Here is a 7,141-nt window from a genome sequence, read left to right as displayed (position 1 = left end):
TTCCGCCTCGCCCCACTTTTATTTTATTTTTTAGACAGAGCAGTTCGGACTATCGACAAACATCGCCTTCTCTGAGCCTTCGTTCAACATCCATGCCCCCGCACAAAGCAGTTGTACCCAAATGAGCTGGCGTAAATAACTCTGAAACAGCCCTGTCACAATTTTTGCACTTTAGTGCAGGCAACTCCTGTTTTAGGTGCGACCGATTTGTGCGCAATTACGAACCCAGAGCCGAACCCAGAAGTGACCTGAAAATGTCATAAAGATGTCCCTAAAGGAGTGGGATGGGGGCAGGGCAGAACGGGGTGTTTTCAGTCTTTTTCGATGGGTTTCCGATTTCACGCAAGTGCGCAGTGACCCGGAACGTACCCCTCCCCACACGCAAACGGGGAGTTGTCTGCAATTAAAATTTTAGTTTCATTTCAAATGTGGCATAAAAATGTGTTTTTATTCCTTGTGAATTTTTAGCTACGAAGGTGAAAAAGAACGAGTGTGGTGTAATAAAGAGTGTTGGACTTGGCCCTGAGAGGCCATGGTTGAGTAAGGAATCGAACCCTGATGCTCACTGGGTCAGTTTGAGCCAGTCACTGTCTCTCAGCCTGACCCTAAATTGCAGGATTGTTCTGAGGGTAAAAATGGGGAGCCATGTACCCCACCTTGAGCTTTGGGGGGGGAGCTAATATATAAACATGTTCGAAGTAAAGCGCACTCTCCAGTCAAAAGCATTTTAAAACCACTGATTTGAAAGGAAGTGTTGGACATGTTCTTAAATATTTCCATTGGAACTGATGTGCCTTCAGAGCTACATATGGCCTATCAGATACCTTTTCTTAGTTAATGCAAACAATTAAAACAATTGTGCGTTCCTGACTGCACAATTGACTTTGATTTTGTTTACGTAGCCTGGAGTTGAAAAGTAAGTTCTAAAGATTTGTGGCTCAGTTTAGGTCAGAGTATGCACCTAATAAATACTTGCTCTAAGAAGGGCTTCATTGACCACCAGTGCTTGGGTGGTCCTGACCGAAGTGAATGGAATGTGTTCTACATTAAATCAACAATAAAGTCAGCCGGACGCCTCTGCAGCCAGTGTTCTGTACGTGCCAGTTATTTACAGGCTCAAACATCTAAACAAGACAGAAAAGGGTGGAAAGAACAACTTGCTGGCATTTCTCTGTAGAACGGTGAGTAATGAAATGAAGTAGACTTGAGGAATTGCCTGAGGAAGAACTGAGGAGAACCGTAAGACGCCTTGTGATGTGTGCGTTGACCTGGAGTTCTGAACATCTGTCAATGGCCACTGTTTAACTAGAATAACCGGAGGTTACACTGGACTCAGAGTTCAGTTATGTCTTATCTGCATGCAACTATGGGAGTGTTTGCTTTAGTGCACAAATGAAGCTGCCGTCTGCTGAGTTGATCTATCTGGCTCAGTTTTCTCCACACCAGAGTTTCCCAAACTACAACTCCCATCAGCCCCGTCAGGGATGATGGGAACTGTAGTCCAGCAATGTTTAGAGACCCAAAATTGGGAAGGCTGGTCTACACTGACTGGCAGTCTGAATTCAGCAGAGTCTTGCTTCTGGTTTTTGAGTCTGAACATGCATGCAGGAAACCACTCACTTGGGGAGATTGGCTTGTTCCTGGGCTACAAGCTGCTGGTGCCAGCTATGCCCTTGACTTTTCCCTGTGTAAGAACATCTCTCTCCCCAAGCCCTGCCCATAAGTAACTAAAGAATGACCTGAACTCAGGAAATGCACAGTTTTCAACGAGACCAGGAATTACTGTCAGCCTGTGTGTTAATGACATTTCCCTTCCATCCACAGGATTTGTGTAAATAAACTAGATGATAGTTCAAAGGTTCATAGAAGTGCAAAGTAGAAGTGGAGAGATAGACACTCACTAGCACCCGCCCTATTTACTCCTGATACATTAAAGGTAAAGGGACCCCTGACCATTAGGTCCAGTTGTGACCGACTCTGGGGTTGTGGCGCTCATCTCGCTTTATTGGCCAAAGGAGCTGGCGTACAGCTTCCGGGTCATGTGGCCAGCATGACTAAGCCGCTTCTGGCGAACCAGAGCAGCGCACAGAAATGCCGTTTACCTTCCTGCTGGAGCGGTGCCTATTTATCTACTTGCACTTTGATGTGCTTTCAAACTGCTAGGTTGGCAGGAGCAGGGACCGAGCAATGGGAGCTCACCCCGTCGTGGGTATTTGAACCACCGACCTTCCGATCGGCCAGTCCTAGGCTCTGTGGTTTAACCCACTGCGCCACCCGCGTCTCAATTCCTGATACATTACATCAATCCAATTTACATCCCAGGAAGAATTGCCAGCAGGACCCAGAGCCAGAGGGGCCCCTGTCTCCAGGAACATGGCAGGCTCTTGAGGTGTAGGGAGCTCCAGGAGGCTGAGGCAGGCAAGGGCCCACAGCCCAGCTCCCAAGCTGGCCAGATGGGGCATGCTAGCTCTGAGAGGAGGGGTGCGATTCCTCAGATGGATTAGGCTCAGGAAAGGTGAGAGTCACATGTCTCGTTAAGCCCAGATGCTGCAATCAGCAGGCAAAGCACAAAGGGAAGCAGAACTGAGGTGCTGTGTCTGCTCTACTGCCCATGTTGATGGACCTTGGCTTGGAGGCTGGTGGACCTCCATGGAACTGTGCTTCAGGTTTGACTCTGGACTGTATCCTGACTGCTGGACCTTGTAAGAAAAACACTGGGGCCTGATTTGGTCAGTGGAATGTTTGGTATCCAGTGGGCGGGGCTTGTGTGTTATGCTCTGGAATTAGCTCCTCCTTTTAGGGTGTTCCATTAAGTTTCAGTTAAGAAACTTGTCTCTCCTTGCTTCTTGCCTCAGATTTTCCTCATATTGTTGTATTGAGTTCCTCTCATTACGCTATTTTTGCTACAGTTGTCTTAATTATTAAAGCTTACAGGGGTTGGCATTTGCATGAGCCACTTATTTTTCCTCAAAGAAAAAGAAACTGCTGAGGAAAGGTGTGGAATACCCTAAACTGCACTAGTGAGGGGATATTCCCAGTTTGCCAGGAGGGTTGGTTTTGTTTTGAGGTTGGGATAATGCCATTGCATATTATTGTAGCTTCTTATTGTGACCTACCCTGGGCTATACACTCTCCTGTAGGAAGGGTGGCTTAGAGCTATCTTGACTGAACTAATGTGGTTTCCCATTGGCATGGCAATTTGAGATTGTACAGTCCAGGGCGGACTGTACCACTTGCTACTTGTGCAGATTTTGAATGGCCAGCCAGATACTTTCTATGGAATCAACTCACAATGAGTGATAATCTAATGGGAGTCACATTTCAAGTGACCCTTTGCAATCTATGGACTTTCAATGGATTTACTCAGTATTACTAACCCTAGATACCGCCCAATGTGAGTACAGAATCCCACATCCTTCAAAGAGTGATGTATACCTCAGAAAATACATACACTTCAATATCTCTATTGAATATATATATGTATATGGAAGTTTTTAATGTTTGTTGTTTTACTGTGGTTTTATAATTTGTAGGAAGCCGCCCAGACCAGCTGGGCTAACCCAGTCAGATGGGCAGCATAGAAATAAGATGTTGTGGTCAAGTTTTTCATTGTTACCGTTCCTTACACTTTCTCTTGTGACTTTTGGGATAATTCATTATTCTTCCACAAACCAAGCTTAAAGTCCTCCTCATAAATTGCTTTGACCACACTTAAACCTGTGGTTTCCAAGATCCTTCGAGTGCACATGTGCTTACAGTCTAAGAAGCAGCTTGAGTTGGATATCTGTTGTTGAAATCCCCTGGTTGAGTTGTCCCGTTGAGCTGCCAAAGAGATCTTAAACAGCTTTCCTTTTTGGTATCTGGAAGTCATCAATCAAGGCACTTCATTCAGAAAGAAGACCCAGGGATTGCGGGTAGGTGTGTGTGTGTGTGTGTGTGTGTGCGCGCGCACAGTGGGATGTTTTGTTCTATCTTTCTTTTTACAGTTAGCTTCAAATGACTAGGCAGCAAATGAATGGCTATTCTGTGCTGTAGGCAACTCTCTTTGCATTAAACCTCATCCCAGATGAGAATCAGTACTGTTTTTACTGAGTTAGTGCTTTGCCAGCAAGAACGTAATTCTGGTGAGCTCGACTTCCACGCAAGCCAAAGCGCGACGATAGGTGGCATCATTAGAAGTCGGGACGAACTAATTTGCCATCTCACTTTTGCCACTGCCAAGTCAGCAAGGCCACTTTTGCTCTCTCTTTTTGGAAGCGCATTCCCCATTTCTTATTGATGCGGATAGGACTTTGCAGGCCGCAATTACATTTTCTTTATTGACCACCTCATAACAAATCAATTCAAAATTTGCCTGGGCTGTCAGTTCGGTGATCTGAAATGACAGTGGTGAGCGGTGATCATTGTGACTGAGAACTGAATACCTCGGGGTGTCCAATTATAACTGCGGAGAGAGGAAATTCAGAAAAGTCATTTTAGCTTCCTTTATGTTGGCCCCCGAATGAGCAGCTACTCCGCTCCTTTCAGGTTTCACAGTGGAAAGAGCATTAATGGCAACGCTGAGCAATTTTGGATTCTCATGTTCAGGAGGTCGAGAATCAATGCTTCTTTCCCCTCGCTTCGACTAAAACAAATTTACCATCCATGCTGTGCAGGCTGTTCCCGTCTATACCTGCTCCAAAATGGCAAGAGACAAAACTGCAATAGTTTTATATATGAGTGTTTCTCTTCATGCCCCCCCCCCCAATAAAGTAGACTTTGTGGGTAATGCACAATGGGAACAAAAGGGGGGGGAAGCAGGGGAAAAACTCAAGCAGGAGCAGGCACCTACTTTAAAGAGGGCTTGACGTTTAGCAGCAACATGGGGGTCTCAAATATAGAACTTCAAAGGGAGACTGTAGCAGGAATTATGAAGTTTGAATCAGGTCAAGGGGCTGCATTCATATGGCAGGTTATTCCATTTCCCAGAAAATCAGTATTTCCTTCTTGGAAAATTTTCAGCCAAGTTTTCTGGGATCTTTACAACATGAGATCCATCCATTCAGAGATTGGTGAGAGTCCCTTGCAGCTATTTCATACACCCATAATTTTTGTGGTTTTATACTTTGGTTATATTCTGTGATCCACCCTGAGACCTCTGGGAATAATAATAATAATAATAATAATAATAATAATAATAATAATAATAGGTTGATTATGAACCAATTTTGTGCCTGCTGGTCCGTATTGGCTGACTCATGGCACAATAATGTACATGTGGCAATTTTGCATGTCGTAATATAAAGGATAACCTTGTTTATCCCTCCAAATCAGGCTTCCTCAAACTCTCTCTTCCAGATGTTTTGAGACTACAATTCCCATTATCCCTGACCACTGGTCCTGCTAGCTAGGGATCATGGGAGTTGTAGCCCAAAAACATCTGGAGGGCCGAGGTTGAGGAAGCCTTCACCAAACCTTCAGAAGTTCTGCCAGTCAGAAGTCGGACCCAAGCAGTCTATTTTCCAACGACGCAGAGAACAGTATTTCCCATAGACATCATGCCATGCCACAATTTATTTATTTATTATTTATTTATTTATTTTAACCTGACATATGACGTGAAAATCTAGAGGTGTTTTGAAGGTGGTGGGTTCCAATCATTATCATTATTAAATTCCAAAAGGATTCAAAGTGAAATAAGAATGCATCCTTCTGCAGAGGAGCTGAAGAATGGCAGACTGTTCCAGCTGCAGCCCCTCCACTCTCAACCTCACCTCTGACTCTCTTCACACAATAGTGCTCTGCTCAGCTTATGTTTCCACAGAAAAGCTCTGCTCCAGAGATGGGGGAAACTGTGGCCCTTCAGATGTTGTTAGACTCCAGCTCCCATCAGCCCCAGCCAGCATGGCTAAATGGCCAGGGATGATGGAAATTGTAGTGCAACAAAGCCACAGGTTTCTCAATCATTGTTCTGCTCTCAAGGCGTAGCAAGCTAGATGCTGCAGTCAGGGGCTGAGTCCTAGAGATGGACATCTCCCTTTCCTTTATCAATTAGCCTTGATCAGAACTTCAGGGTTTGCTTGTTTTACGTGTGTTTCTGTCTGTCTGTCTGTCTGTCTGTCTGTCTGTCTGTCTGTCTGTCTGTCTTAGCCCTCTCTTGGCCAGTCTTAGAGGAAAGCCAACTTTCGTCCCAGTCTCTTGATGTCTGAAGTTCTTCTGTCCATCAATCATCTACATATCCTTGATATCTTTCTTTGACAAGAGATGAAGCCCTACTCAGAGTAGACCCATTGAAATTGCTAATCCTCAGTCATATCCATTAACTCCAATGATTCTCCCCTAGTAGGACTAGCATTGAATGCCACCCACCCCATTTTTTTGGTGTTGATATGCTGATCTCTGTCCATGCTCTTGTCTTTAAGGAGCAAAAATAGTATTTCAGGTCGGAATGTTTTAAAATTCAGGGCTTTTGGAAATTTGAAATTACCACATTTTGTACTCCGTGACATTGACATACATTTTTTGATTGCATTTACAACCCACTTGGGCAGATCCCAAAATGCAAAACGGGGGTGGGGAGAGATGTATATATAGGAGGACTTCCTTATATATATATATTTTAAAAAACCCTCCACAAGTCAACACAACCACTTACTATATAGCTGCCCAGTAGAGGGAGCTCAAGTTTAATTGTTAATTACAGTATTTCCTTCAGAGTTGAATTATGGAGGAACATGTTTTATTTGCCATGATTTATTTATTTATACTTTGGCACTGTACTTTTAGAAGGTTGCGTTTTTAGGTTTCAAAAGTCATGGGAATTTATGTTGAAAGTTTTAATTATGAATGTGTACCTCTCTGGGCTCTCAGTTGGGTGGAGAAGCAGTATAAAAATCAAATAAATAAATACACATATCCTGTTTGATTTAGCACGCGTGTGCACACACCCACCCTTTGGAATATTTGAATTTCTGAAATATTTTTCTACTTTTAAGTTTGCTCAAGGTTTGGTTATGTTTCTAAGGAAACGCTCTGTGCAGTGTCCCATGGGGTGGTTTAACTCTGGGGTGCAGGCAGCTCAGTTGGTTTTGCATTGTCTTTACTTGTGGAAAAAGTATCATTTGGTCAGAATAACTTGATTCTTGGCTAATTTGTAGTTGTT

The sequence above is a fragment of the Podarcis melisellensis genome, assembly GCF_964234715.1.
Source record: "Podarcis melisellensis genome assembly, chromosome: 9".
In the NCBI taxonomy this organism is placed as follows: domain Eukaryota; kingdom Metazoa; phylum Chordata; class Lepidosauria; order Squamata; family Lacertidae; genus Podarcis; species Podarcis melisellensis.
Note: the sequence above shows the minus strand (reverse complement) of the source record.